Source organism: Acyrthosiphon pisum, chromosome A1, assembly GCF_005508785.2.
Source record: "Acyrthosiphon pisum isolate AL4f chromosome A1, pea_aphid_22Mar2018_4r6ur, whole genome shotgun sequence".
NCBI lineage: Eukaryota > Metazoa > Arthropoda > Insecta > Hemiptera > Aphididae > Acyrthosiphon > Acyrthosiphon pisum.
The window spans coordinates 152031709-152044420 of NC_042494.1; positions in this window are offsets into that span (position 1 = coordinate 152031709).

The following is a 12712-nucleotide window of genomic DNA, read 5'->3' on the forward strand; positions in this document are numbered from 1 at the left end:
ATAACTTTGGATTATTTCTGAATACTGACAAATGCAAAATTATGACCTTTTGTCGTACTAGAAAATGCTTAAGTTTGATATCAACTTAATAGTCAAGCACTGCTGCATGTTTACCAAGTATAGGATCTTGGGTTTATTTTTGTACCCTCTTTTGACTTTCATCCCAATTTAGATCTTACTACTAGCAAAGCCCTCCGGGTTCTCGGCTTTGTCAGTAGACATTATACAAACTTTGACAATCCAAAATGCCTATCTACTCTCTATAATGCCTTAATAAGGTAAGTTTTAGAATATTGTGCTACAGTTTGGTCCTCCCACACTATAGGTAATTAACGGTGTCTCTGTAGGATCCAAAATCGTTTCCTAAGCTTTGCTGACTTCCATCACAATATTTCTCATCAACGATCAACTTCATGATTAAGACGCCTATTAGTGAATTACTCAAGTTTATCGTTATTCGAGCATCACGATATCTCTAGTTTTCACTTTATTTTGGGTGTAACCACAGAACAATTTATGACCCCAACCTATTAAAATGACTCAACATTTGTATCCCTGGTAATACTAGATTCTAAGACATTTTTTACCAGTTTTTCGAACTAACTTTTCTAAAAATACACCACTAATTAAAATAATGTAAATTTCTCACAATGACCCACAATTTCGTACCTACGACTACAATTAACTGTTCTTCTTTATTTATATACCCACCTTACTATTATTATTACCTTTACTTTGTCATTCTTATAATTTATTATAAACTGTAATTAATTTGCGTACAGTATATTATAAATGTAAATGCCATTTGGTGTTAATAATAAAATAAAATAAAATAAAAAAATATTTAACTGAAATATCTTGTAAAATACTGTAAGTATTTACATTTAATGCGCTCATAATTTCCATATTATCAAAGTAGCAAGTATTATTTATACATTTAGCAACATTTGCCCGTAATAATGTAACTGTCCGCAATTGTGTACTTATATAGGCCATCCTTATAAAAACCATCCGGCATCCGAAATCGTGTATCACCATCCGAAATCCCTGTCTATAAATTCAAGCACTTATTAAAACACAGATAGTTAGTTCTGATTTACCTACTTATATTTGTTCTGAATGGAACGTTATAAAGACTGTATCGATTTTACAGTTTAAAAAAAAAGAAAAAGGAATATTTTATGTCCGAGTATGGTAGTTTTGGTAGCAAATTGGCAAAGCTGGGCAATAACTAGTTAGTTTTAATTCATATTCACTTTGTAACTTAACATTGTTGAATTTAATATGTAAAATAGTCTAATCCAGAGGTATTCAAACTGTGCGTCGCGGCTCCCAGGGGCGTCGCGAGAGTTATCGAAGGGAGCCACGTCATATAATTGAAAACCAATAAATATTTTAAAATATTTTTACGAAAAACGTTTTTTATTATCATTGAGGCACACCGGTTGGGAAACGTTGGATTGTTTACAGTCTACACTCTACTATAATCATTCGCTAAGTATAGCTTTAATTGATCGCGTAAGTCGCAATAGAGACAGCGATACCATCAACTGCCATCGTTAAATCATCAATGCGTATGTCGTGTTTGGCAGTATTAGTCGCGAGTTAAATTATCAGTCATTTTTAATTTGGGAGCCGTCAACATTTTGTGAAGACTCAAAGGAGCCTTGGGATGAAAAAGTTTGAATACCTCTGGTCTAATCTATCTAGTTAGAAAAAAAACTAACTACCTAGTTATTATTATTTTTTATTCCAAAATTTCAAATGCTGTTCCTCAATCATGACAAACTAAGATTTTAGAATGTAATACAAGATTCCTTATAAGATAATCTATCTTTACCAAAAAAAAAATGTCTGTAAGAAAGTCAAATTAAATTTTTATGAGCGTTTGAAATTCATATTTTTACAACATTTGATATTCGCTCGATTTCTCATTTGTCAAAATTCTTATTTTATTGTAATTAAAAAAGGAATGACTGTAGATATTTGAAAATTTTACTGAATGTTTATATTAACATTTTCTATATACGATAAAATTTTGAAAATAATTTGACTCTTTTTGAGCTGTGTACAGACATTGTAAGTTTTCAATTTTTTTAGTTCTTTTTTCTATAAATATCAATAAAGTTTTATCTGTTGGGCCAAAAAGTGTAAAAATTTAATACAAAGCTCCTGATGTATTGTTACAATATCACTTGAAAAATATTAAAAATACATATGCACAATTTTTTTTTATAAGCATTTGAAGTTAAAATGTTGACAAAATTTATCAAATTTAAAATTGAATAATTATTTTGTAGTTAAAAATTTATAAAATGTTCAACTTTTATATCTAAGGATTGAAAATTTAAAACAAGATTCCACGTAAATATTTAATTCTGTTGCCAAAAATTCTAAGAAATACATTAGCACAGTTTATTTTTATAGTCATTTTAAGTTCAAATTTAGAACATATTAAAAAACCTGGAATAAATATTTTATTTATTTTGTTGTGATTGTAATGATTGTATAATATTATTTGTGGCTACTTGAAACTTCTGAAGTATACTATTATATATCTATGATAGTACCACGGTTTGTTGTTGATGTATAACGCGTTACCTGATGGATATTGTGATATGATTAATTTGGAATTTATTATTAATACCTATTATAGGTCAATTTTTTTTTAATACTATAGATAAGTATACCTATAATAGGTATGTCTAATACCTAGACTGACAAACCGTCTCCGCTCAGAATCGTTTTTCTTATACGGTGATATTATATCATTGAATTCAAATTTAATACTATCCATTATACAGTGACCCACTTGTAATCTACTGTACAGCAGAGCGACAGCCACTTACCCACCTTTTTATTTTATTTCACTCTTTATGTTCTAATAACTGATAAGTGATTTACCAATTAATTGAAATTATAACTTACCTAATTAGAACATTTCGATCAAATTACTAGGTGTTTAATTCAATTTTTCAGTTTTAATCAATAATTTAAGTTAGATAACTTATTATTTACATTTCAACAAAAAGGTTTTTTAATCTATAAAAAAGAACTAACTTCTAACTTCTACTCTAACTTAAGTTACTATTTTCACCAAACTAACTTCTAAATAACAAAGTTAGAAATTTGGAAAATTTCAGAAACTAACGTATATTCTAACTTAGTTTTTTTATTAAAATAACTTAACTTCAACTAGTTGAAAAAAATTACTAACTTGCCCAGCTTTGCAAATTAGATCAAGTTTATACTTTGGTATGAACATTATCGTTATTGTTGTTTAAGTTGGATTTTAACGATATCCTAATTTCTATTTGATTTTAAATGAGAAATTTTATATAATTTTGTTAGTTATTAGAACACGAATATATTTTTAATTTAATATTCTTCTTCATAGGTACCTAACATTAATAGGGCTAAAATTATAATGTATATAAATTCATATTATAATTTTACGTCCGATTTTATGGTGGTAGTAATTTATACATATCATCAAAACAACAATAAATTGGTATTATACTGAGTACGAATATCATAATATAGATTATCTTTTTTTATAGGAGGAAAAACGAAGCTATTATAAACACTCTGTATTCCCTGAGTCTCAAGGAATATTTGAACTAAATTTGATGTCAATTAGTTCAGTAGTTTTGAAGTTCGTAAGCCCCATCTAAACGCACATGAACTTATTATATATACAATATACATATGGATAAATTTATATTTTTGAAAATGAATCTCTTAAAGGCGGTGCAAACTCCTTGCGTCCGGATCAAAACCGTCAAAAACCAGTCATAATTACTATTTCGTTAATTTAATAGAACATCGTTAATCTGCTCTTTAACTTAACACGTATATAAATATATATAATTATTATATTAATTATTTATACCTATATAAGTATATACAATCCAGAATACAAAAAAAAAAAAACACAACACTTATTTTCTAAATTACATAATAAATAGTTTTTTACTTAGTTATTTCTTTTTATAAATGTTTATCAGTTAACAAATACCTAAAAATTAAGAAATCAAGTATAAAATTCATAATAGAATTAAAATGCTTTGGTATTTAATAATAAATCAATAATAACTATTGATTTCAGAGATAGGATATAATATGATATCATTTTCGGATATGCAAGTTACTCGGTGAATTTACTACCCTGTAAAACGGTAGTATGCAACTATGCAATCGTTTTGTTTGCGTATTATTTCTAGGAAAAATTCTTCATCATATTCACGAGATCATTATAATAATATAATAGGTAATAAATGTGCATTATATATAAATTCCATATTGCACCAGAAATTTTAAAAACAAAAAAACCAGCCTTTTGTATTTTCATTATTATTATTATTCAAACGTTATTTGGAAATCGATCAAATCGAATATGATGACGGAATGCTAAAAAAAAGCTTAAATAAATATTTTTTATTTAAGTTAAAAAATGTATAACCATCAATCAAATTCTAGTATTATATTTACATTTATAAAAACTTTAGAAAATGTATTGTACATTACACGTTTTAATATTGACTTTATATAGAACTGATGCATTTTAATTTTTAAATAGTATTAATTTTACTATTGCATAATATTATTGAACGTCATACCTACCTATTACGTGGATGCATATTCTCGAACTCGCATTTTTTTTTACAGTTAAACTCCTTAATTCCTAATAATTAGTACCTACTAATTCCAAAACACATCAAACCTACACAAATAATGACTGTTAATTGTGATTAAAAAGTATGTATTATTATATCGTCTCTTTAGGGGTTTGTGTAGATGCAATATGCATATATTTATTTGATAACGATAAAAATTATTAGGGTAAAAAAATATTTTACACCTCTGTCCTCTATATTTTTCTTTTAATGCCGTTTATGTTTCACCGTCGTGTTATCGTATTATATTTTATTGAAAAAGTATCATATGTACGGCTGTACCTAAATATAATAAATACGCCGAATGAAGCAAATTAAACAAAAATCGTTAACGAATACAAAATGATAATAAAACACAATATTACAATATTGTAGTATGAAGTTAGCACCAGACATAAATTAATATAGTAATTAGTAATTAGTAATTAGTAATCAACAGAACGTACTCGTGTGACGTTAAATTAAATCTCGGTCGGTATATTATTATGGTTTTATACAATTATACATAAAGTTATTCATTGTTACGACAAATAATTTTAATTTTCGAATATTTTAAATACCGTGGCGTCCTAGTAAATTTTCGTAATTATATAATACAATTTAACAATTATATCTTATTTAATAATTGTATGTAATGTTTAAAAATGATTTATAATTATGAACACGTTTGATACTGTGTTACGGAATACCAGGTGAGTCAAATACTTTTTGTTTTATTCGTATATCTCAAACAATTTTCTTTAGAAAACCATGTCCATATTTTAAGGTTTACAAATTGGATAAAGGTATACATCATGGTATACAGTCAAAGGTATTTAGTACCTATATAACATTTAATCATTGCCCTATTCATCATCGTTCAATTAACTCGATCAATGACATTATAGTTAAAATATTCAAAGCATGAATGTAGTCATGAGAATTGTGTGTATACAGAGGAGATGGGAACTATGCCGATTATGCTGATTTATAATTAATACATCGAAACATTTATAGGTACCATCACTACTATGCAATAAAATAATTATTACTATATAAATATAATAGCCTAATTTACATAAAATTTATATTCAGTTTTTTTAAATTTACATTTTTCTGTAATATCAGCTGAAATGCATTGGAAGGAAGGAAAAACTGTTTTTATAAAATAACGACTTTTTACCCCTACGACACCACGTGTGAACGATATGGTTTAAAAATAAATAAAAATAAAAAAAATATAATAGTTTTAATATATTAATATAATATGTCTTATATACCTACTTGAATATTTGAATGTTTTTAAACCTGTTTCAAATGCATCTACTTCAATTGTACATCCGGAGATCCAAACTTCACTATTATAACAAATAACTTTCTTCGATCTAAAATTTAAATTCTTAAATTTTAAAATTCGTCAATTTTAGATAGCTGTCATTTAATATATCTGATCTCTGTTCAATATTATGCCTCCCCATTTAGGTTGATTAAACGAAACATCAGTATATTATATATTATATAATAAACTAGCCAATTTATTATTTTGTGTGATAATTTATCATTTTGGTTATTAGATTTCTATTGACGAATATTTAGGACTTAGGTACTAAAATACCAACTGAATTTCAACATAATCAATATCAATGATTATAATATCCTTTGTTCGAAGTAAAAATTACTAAAAATTAATTTAATTATTAATCAGCTGCCGGGAACATTGGGAGTCATTAGATATTTTAATTAAAACTGAGGTTTAATTGTTTGGATAACAACTATGGCAATTAATAATTTTCTCGATTTAAACAAATATGTACTTTCGAAAATAAGTCTGATGAAATTAAAACCAAATCACAAGAGAACGCGTTTAATGAATCGTTATTTCCAAATGAGACAATTGTTTATTAACTGTAGTAATAACACAATATAAGTACTTTGGTAGTTTTAATAATTTAAAGGGATTATATTATAAAATTATGTCAATTGTGTTTCCTATGTACCTAAGTTATTTTTCGGAGGGTGCGTCAGTGAATAATGTTTCGACAGAAAACAAAAATACTGTTTTAATCACCATTTCCATTTGAGTAAATATTGAACACTTCCTTTCGATAAAACTGCAAAATTATAGTTTCTACTCGAGGGAATTTTGTGGCCAATACTCAGTGTAGATTAGTACTTAAATATATTGTATAAATAAATATAATAATAGCATTTTTGAAGTTTCTTAGGATTAAAAATTAAATATTCAGGTTTTAATCAAACGACCATCACGTCAGATTTTAATCAATAATTTATTCATAAAATAATACGCATCAGTTAAAGGTCATTTATTACAAAGTTTTAATTTTTTTTGTCATTATTATTTAAATATGGCTTGGATTTTAATGAATTTGAAACTTTTATTCAAATGCCTGACACGATGCAGCTACCAAGCTACAAACGTGTTTCAAGTACATAATATTCTAACTACTTTTTTTTAGTGAATCTTTTCATTTGAGACTTATTTCTAGGAATATGACAAAAAATATTTTAAAATGTATGTTTGAGATTAATTCACGTGACTACGCCGGTGAAACATTTTTTTTTTTTTTTGACAAGGGTCAACACATATTTTTATAAAATATATAAATTAACATGTACCTATTATGAAAATGGAAATAAAAAAGTTTATTAGAGCATTTTATGGTTTTTTAAGGTTATAAATTAATTTTATATAATATAATATTATTATAGGAAATAATTGAATTTAAAAGCCCAGCTTTAATTGTTGATTATCATTACCATGATTTTTACTACGTAGGTATTCGCGCACTCTAGATAGAGAATGTTGAAGGGTATTAGTAACGGTTTCAATGGATGTTGATGAGCCGTAGAACAAAAGAAGAATATAATAATACCTTTTATAATATCATGTACCTATTATTTTGATTTTCAAAAGTCGCTGCTTGAATGATGATGGTGTTTTATTTAAATTATCTCGTCTGGATATTGCGTTCACCTTGATAATTTACTTACAAAGCGTAGAAGCTGCTTAGGCTCATTGACACAAGACCTCAATGATCATTCTGAAACATCTTCATCGTACGTATAAAGGATGCCCTTTTGTGCTTTTACTCGTAAAATAGTAGAAAGCAGCCCATTTGCTACGCGCTGTATAATATATTATATTATATACCCATATGCAACCATAATTTTGTCTTACATAAATTTAATTTTACTCTATATTACCCCAAACTCATAATCATATTATGTAACATAAATATTAAATATTACAGTTTTATATTTTTATTTTGAGTTGCAAGCAAATCCAAAAAAATACTATAAATTATGAAAATTGTGTCTTTAGAACATATCCTATTACATACATAATTTACACAATGCTCAACATGAAAATATTGAAAATATTAACTCAAAGGTTGGACCCAAACGGTCGCAGCATCCCTTAGTCATCACACTGATGATTTATGATGCACAATCAATCACAGCTCGCATAGTAATATAGCTTCCCACTGCATCTCTTACACAGTGGCGGATTTAAGGGGAGCAGAGGGGCCCGCTTACCATTTGCCCAGCATATAAGTTAATAAATTGGGCCGTTTTCAAATATTTGTGTCGGTAAAAGACAATGCCCCCCCCCCCCCCCCCAAGAAAAATTCTAGCTCCGCCACTGTTATACTGTCGAACATATAAGTACCAGAAAGTACTAGATAGAGATGTACCCAATAACACAATATTAGTACAAATGATAGAATTATTAAATATTTCATTTAACAGCTTAAAAATAACAAGAATTTATTATAATATTCTAAAATGCGGTGCCTACGCTAGATAGCCTAGATATAGTTTGTATACTGCAGGTATCAATATTTCGGGAACTTTGGTACATCGATATAAACTTTTAAGTAAATTAAGAATAAATTATGCATGATGTAATTTATTAGATTTCTGCATTCGGTTATAGACATTTATAAAACAAAATTATACGGCATTTTTATTTTGGTAATGTAAATGTCATCCAATATTGTTTTATTATGTAACAAACCAAAATCTATATTGTAATATACTAATATATTATTCAACCATCAATGTTATTAGAAACAAACTAAAATTAATGTATTTAAAAACTAAATTATACATTTTTATATAATCTTCACGTTTGAAAATAATATTGTGATTTGCATTTGCAAGCACACATAGGTACTTGATTTTTTTATTTTGTACACATTTAAAGTATACATGAAAATAAACAGCAAGACAAACGCATTTTTATCGAAAGTCATATTATATTTTATCGTACTAGACAAAAGTTAAAAAATATAGGATACAATGATTTTTAATACGTCAAGTTATATATTAACAACAACAAAAAAGCGAGTGCGTGGGTGTCACTCTGCTGTACAGTATACGTTACAACTTACAAGTGGGTCACTGAAATGGATGGTGTTAAATTTAAATTCGACGATATAATGTCATTGTATACGAAAAACGATTCTGAGCAAAGACTGTTTCGATTTGTCAGACTACAATTTTGTATTCCTATTACGATTATTTTGTTATTAATAATACGGTAGACGGTACGTAGAATTAATATTATTATAACTATATAAGTACCGAGTAATGTATTATTGATTTTTGCATAGGTACCTATATTTTATATTATTATTTTATATAAACATAAATATTAAAAAAAATTGAAGTACATATAAAATTAAATGCTTATAAAAAAGTCGTGCGTATACATCTTTAATATTTTTTAACTGCTATTTTATCAATTTATATTCTTTATGAGGAAGCTCGTATTAAATTTTCATATCTTAGGTATACAAAGACATTTTTTTTATGAATATCTGACTACAGAATAATTTGAAAATTGTCGATAATATGATAAATTTCGTAAAAATTTGAAATTTAAATATCTATAAAAAAATTATGTCTATGTATTTTTAATATTTTTCAACTGCTATTATATTATAAAATTATGAGAAAAATTGTATTACATTATCAACATTTTTGATCCAACAAATAACAACGAAATTTTCTTATGCTTCTAAATAACTCAAAAGAGGCACAATATTTTGAAAATGTAATGGTGATTTTATTTTATGATTTTAATTACATAAGACACACAGACCCATATGGTATTATACTATATTCATATAAGGATTTTGATTGTCGGTCAAAAAACACGTATACCTATATAATATTATATGTACAAACCACAGTAGGTACCTATTAGTCTATGTAGTGTATTGTATGAACCCTAAATGTATACATAAAATATAATTTAATATATGTATTAATACATATTACAGAGGGTAAGTTTCCATAAGTTTAGCATGGCAAAACGAAAATAAAGCATTGAACAATGTAATAAACAATAAAAATATTGTTATATAAGTACTTCGTATAGGAGTATAATAGTATATTATAGAAATATAGTATACTGCACCACTCGTAATTTTTTTAACATCACAACGATGACTAAATTTCTAGATTTATACAACAGAATAAAAGTATTTATTGTTTAATTTTTTTATTTCTCGAAAACACTCGATCACCACTACATTAATATATGGAAAAGTAAGCCCTTATTTGTGAATATTGTTTCAGATTATTTTTTCCAGGTGTATTTTAACGTTTGATATAAACATTTCGCAGAGATAATTTTTGTTGAGCAGATTTATTTTCATACTTCAAATTAAATATAGGTATTATAATTTTAGGGATGAGGGTTAAAACGTATTTATAAAAGATATATATATATATATATATGTTAAGATGTTTTATGTGTCTAATTGTTTGTATATGTTATATACAATATTTTATGATAGTTTATACCAATTGCATGTTAAAATCCTTTAGTTATATACGTATAGTCTGCAGTGAGAATTACGTGGATTTATATATTGATCCTGAGTTTTATAATTGTTTTTTAGAAAAATAGAATCTACAATAACAACATGCTACCCGAAACATTTAAACTGTAGAAAGAATCAATATAAGTATCCATAAATTATTATGGTAATAACTTACACAATTAGTTAAGTGTGAAATAAACAAAAAAAAGTCATTGACGGGGATAGAGCATTAATACCCAGCTGTAGTAGGTAGTCGTAGATAATATTTTATGATAATTTTTACAACTAAATTTAAAGAATATAGTATTATTTATATACATTATCAATACGTAATATTATTTCAGTTAACAGCTGTTACAGGTCACAGCCCACAGGTATTGTTGTATTACATAAAATATAATTGTGAATTTGCTTACAAAAGCACAAAAGCATTGACAAAATTATAATAAATACATTGTACGTATGGATAGAGACGTCAAAAATAAGTCAAAAAAAATATATTGTGTAAGTGTTATGAAGTAAAAAGTTTTCTTATGTTCTACGAAGTCGTTACACATTTTGATTATGTGTATAAAAATACGTCTTTCGATAAACTATTTAACGTAGATGATATTAAAATATCATCATCGTCACAGTGTTTTAATATAAAATTTACGTTGTGCGAGGAAACATCGTATTTGTCAGACAATTAATAAAGTCATAGTATATTAGCATTCATTATACAAAATAATACTGGCATAATAACTGCAGTAATCACAACTGAAAAAAAAATAATATTGACTTCACGATGTGTACAATCAAAAATACTATACCCACCTACATAATATCATATTATTCATGGACTATAATGAGCGTTAACGAACCACATATTACTCGTGACATTATAAAATATGATATTTATTGCGGCAAATATGCGTGTACACTGTGTATACTTATACTTGGACGTCTGCGAGGAGGTGACAGTGGAGCATAAAAGTTTATGTCGCACGCATGTTTACACATGAATTATACGCGAAAACTTGTATAAATAATGCTCGGCAAATTCGGTGGAGACTATGCATAAATTAGCTTCTCTGTTCGCTCTCTTCCTCACCCTCTCCTTGTCTGTTTCACTGGTGACTGCGAGAGAGAAACAAATATTTCGGAGCCCACATACGTCCTTTTACATAACCGTAACGTGAGTAAACCTTAAAACTTTAAATTGCAAATAATTAATTTCGTTACCACCCGTCAATACGAAACGATTTGGATTATGTACGAAATAATATATACATAAATATTATATACAATATAAAGTTATGAAAACAAAATAATAATAGTGAAAAGTATACGATATTGTCTTCAATATTTCGCGAGACTGTTGGAAGAGCAAACAACAATGTCACTGGATTTTCATATTTTATGCTCTGTCCGAAATTTGACCACACCGACGGCGTGAGCGTCACTAGGCCAAAGACACGATGAATTAATAGTGTCATAGATTATAATTTATAACTCATACCTATATTTTAATTTTTAATTACATTTTATTAAGATAGGAATTTAGTATAGTACCTATGGTAAAATCGAGTAATCGGACCTAGTATAGTCTTGATCAATATTGCTACCGTACTTACAAAAAGCTTAAAAGATGTGATGCCGATGAGAAGAATTTCGATTGCTATATTATTATTATTAAATTTTCAATTTGTGTGACGGTTTTTTATTATAATGCAAAGGTAGCCAAACTTGTTTTGATATAGTTATATTTTATAGGAATGATTTTTCATTTAGGAGACCATACAAATACATACAATTATTGTGGACAGTGGTTACTGTGATTTATAAGAAAGGATTAGTAATTATATAATAATAAATTCTAACAAAGGGATATCGACTTTAAAATCGTCTGCAATCGATTGTTTGACCAATGAGACCACCCCTGTTATGATGCATACGCTATTTTTTTTAAGATCCAAACTAAAATATAGCTGGCATTTCGCAAATAATACAATATAGTAATAGCAATTAAATAATAAATAATTTATATCCACGGTAATAAGTAATAACAATAAAAATTATTTAGAATAATATATTTCGAATCAGTTAATTCACGTTAGATTAGTTGTCGCAATGCTAAATTATGTGTAACGTATATAATGATCTCCATACCGATATATAATATGTTGCCTAATTTGATTTATACTTGATTTAATGAGACCA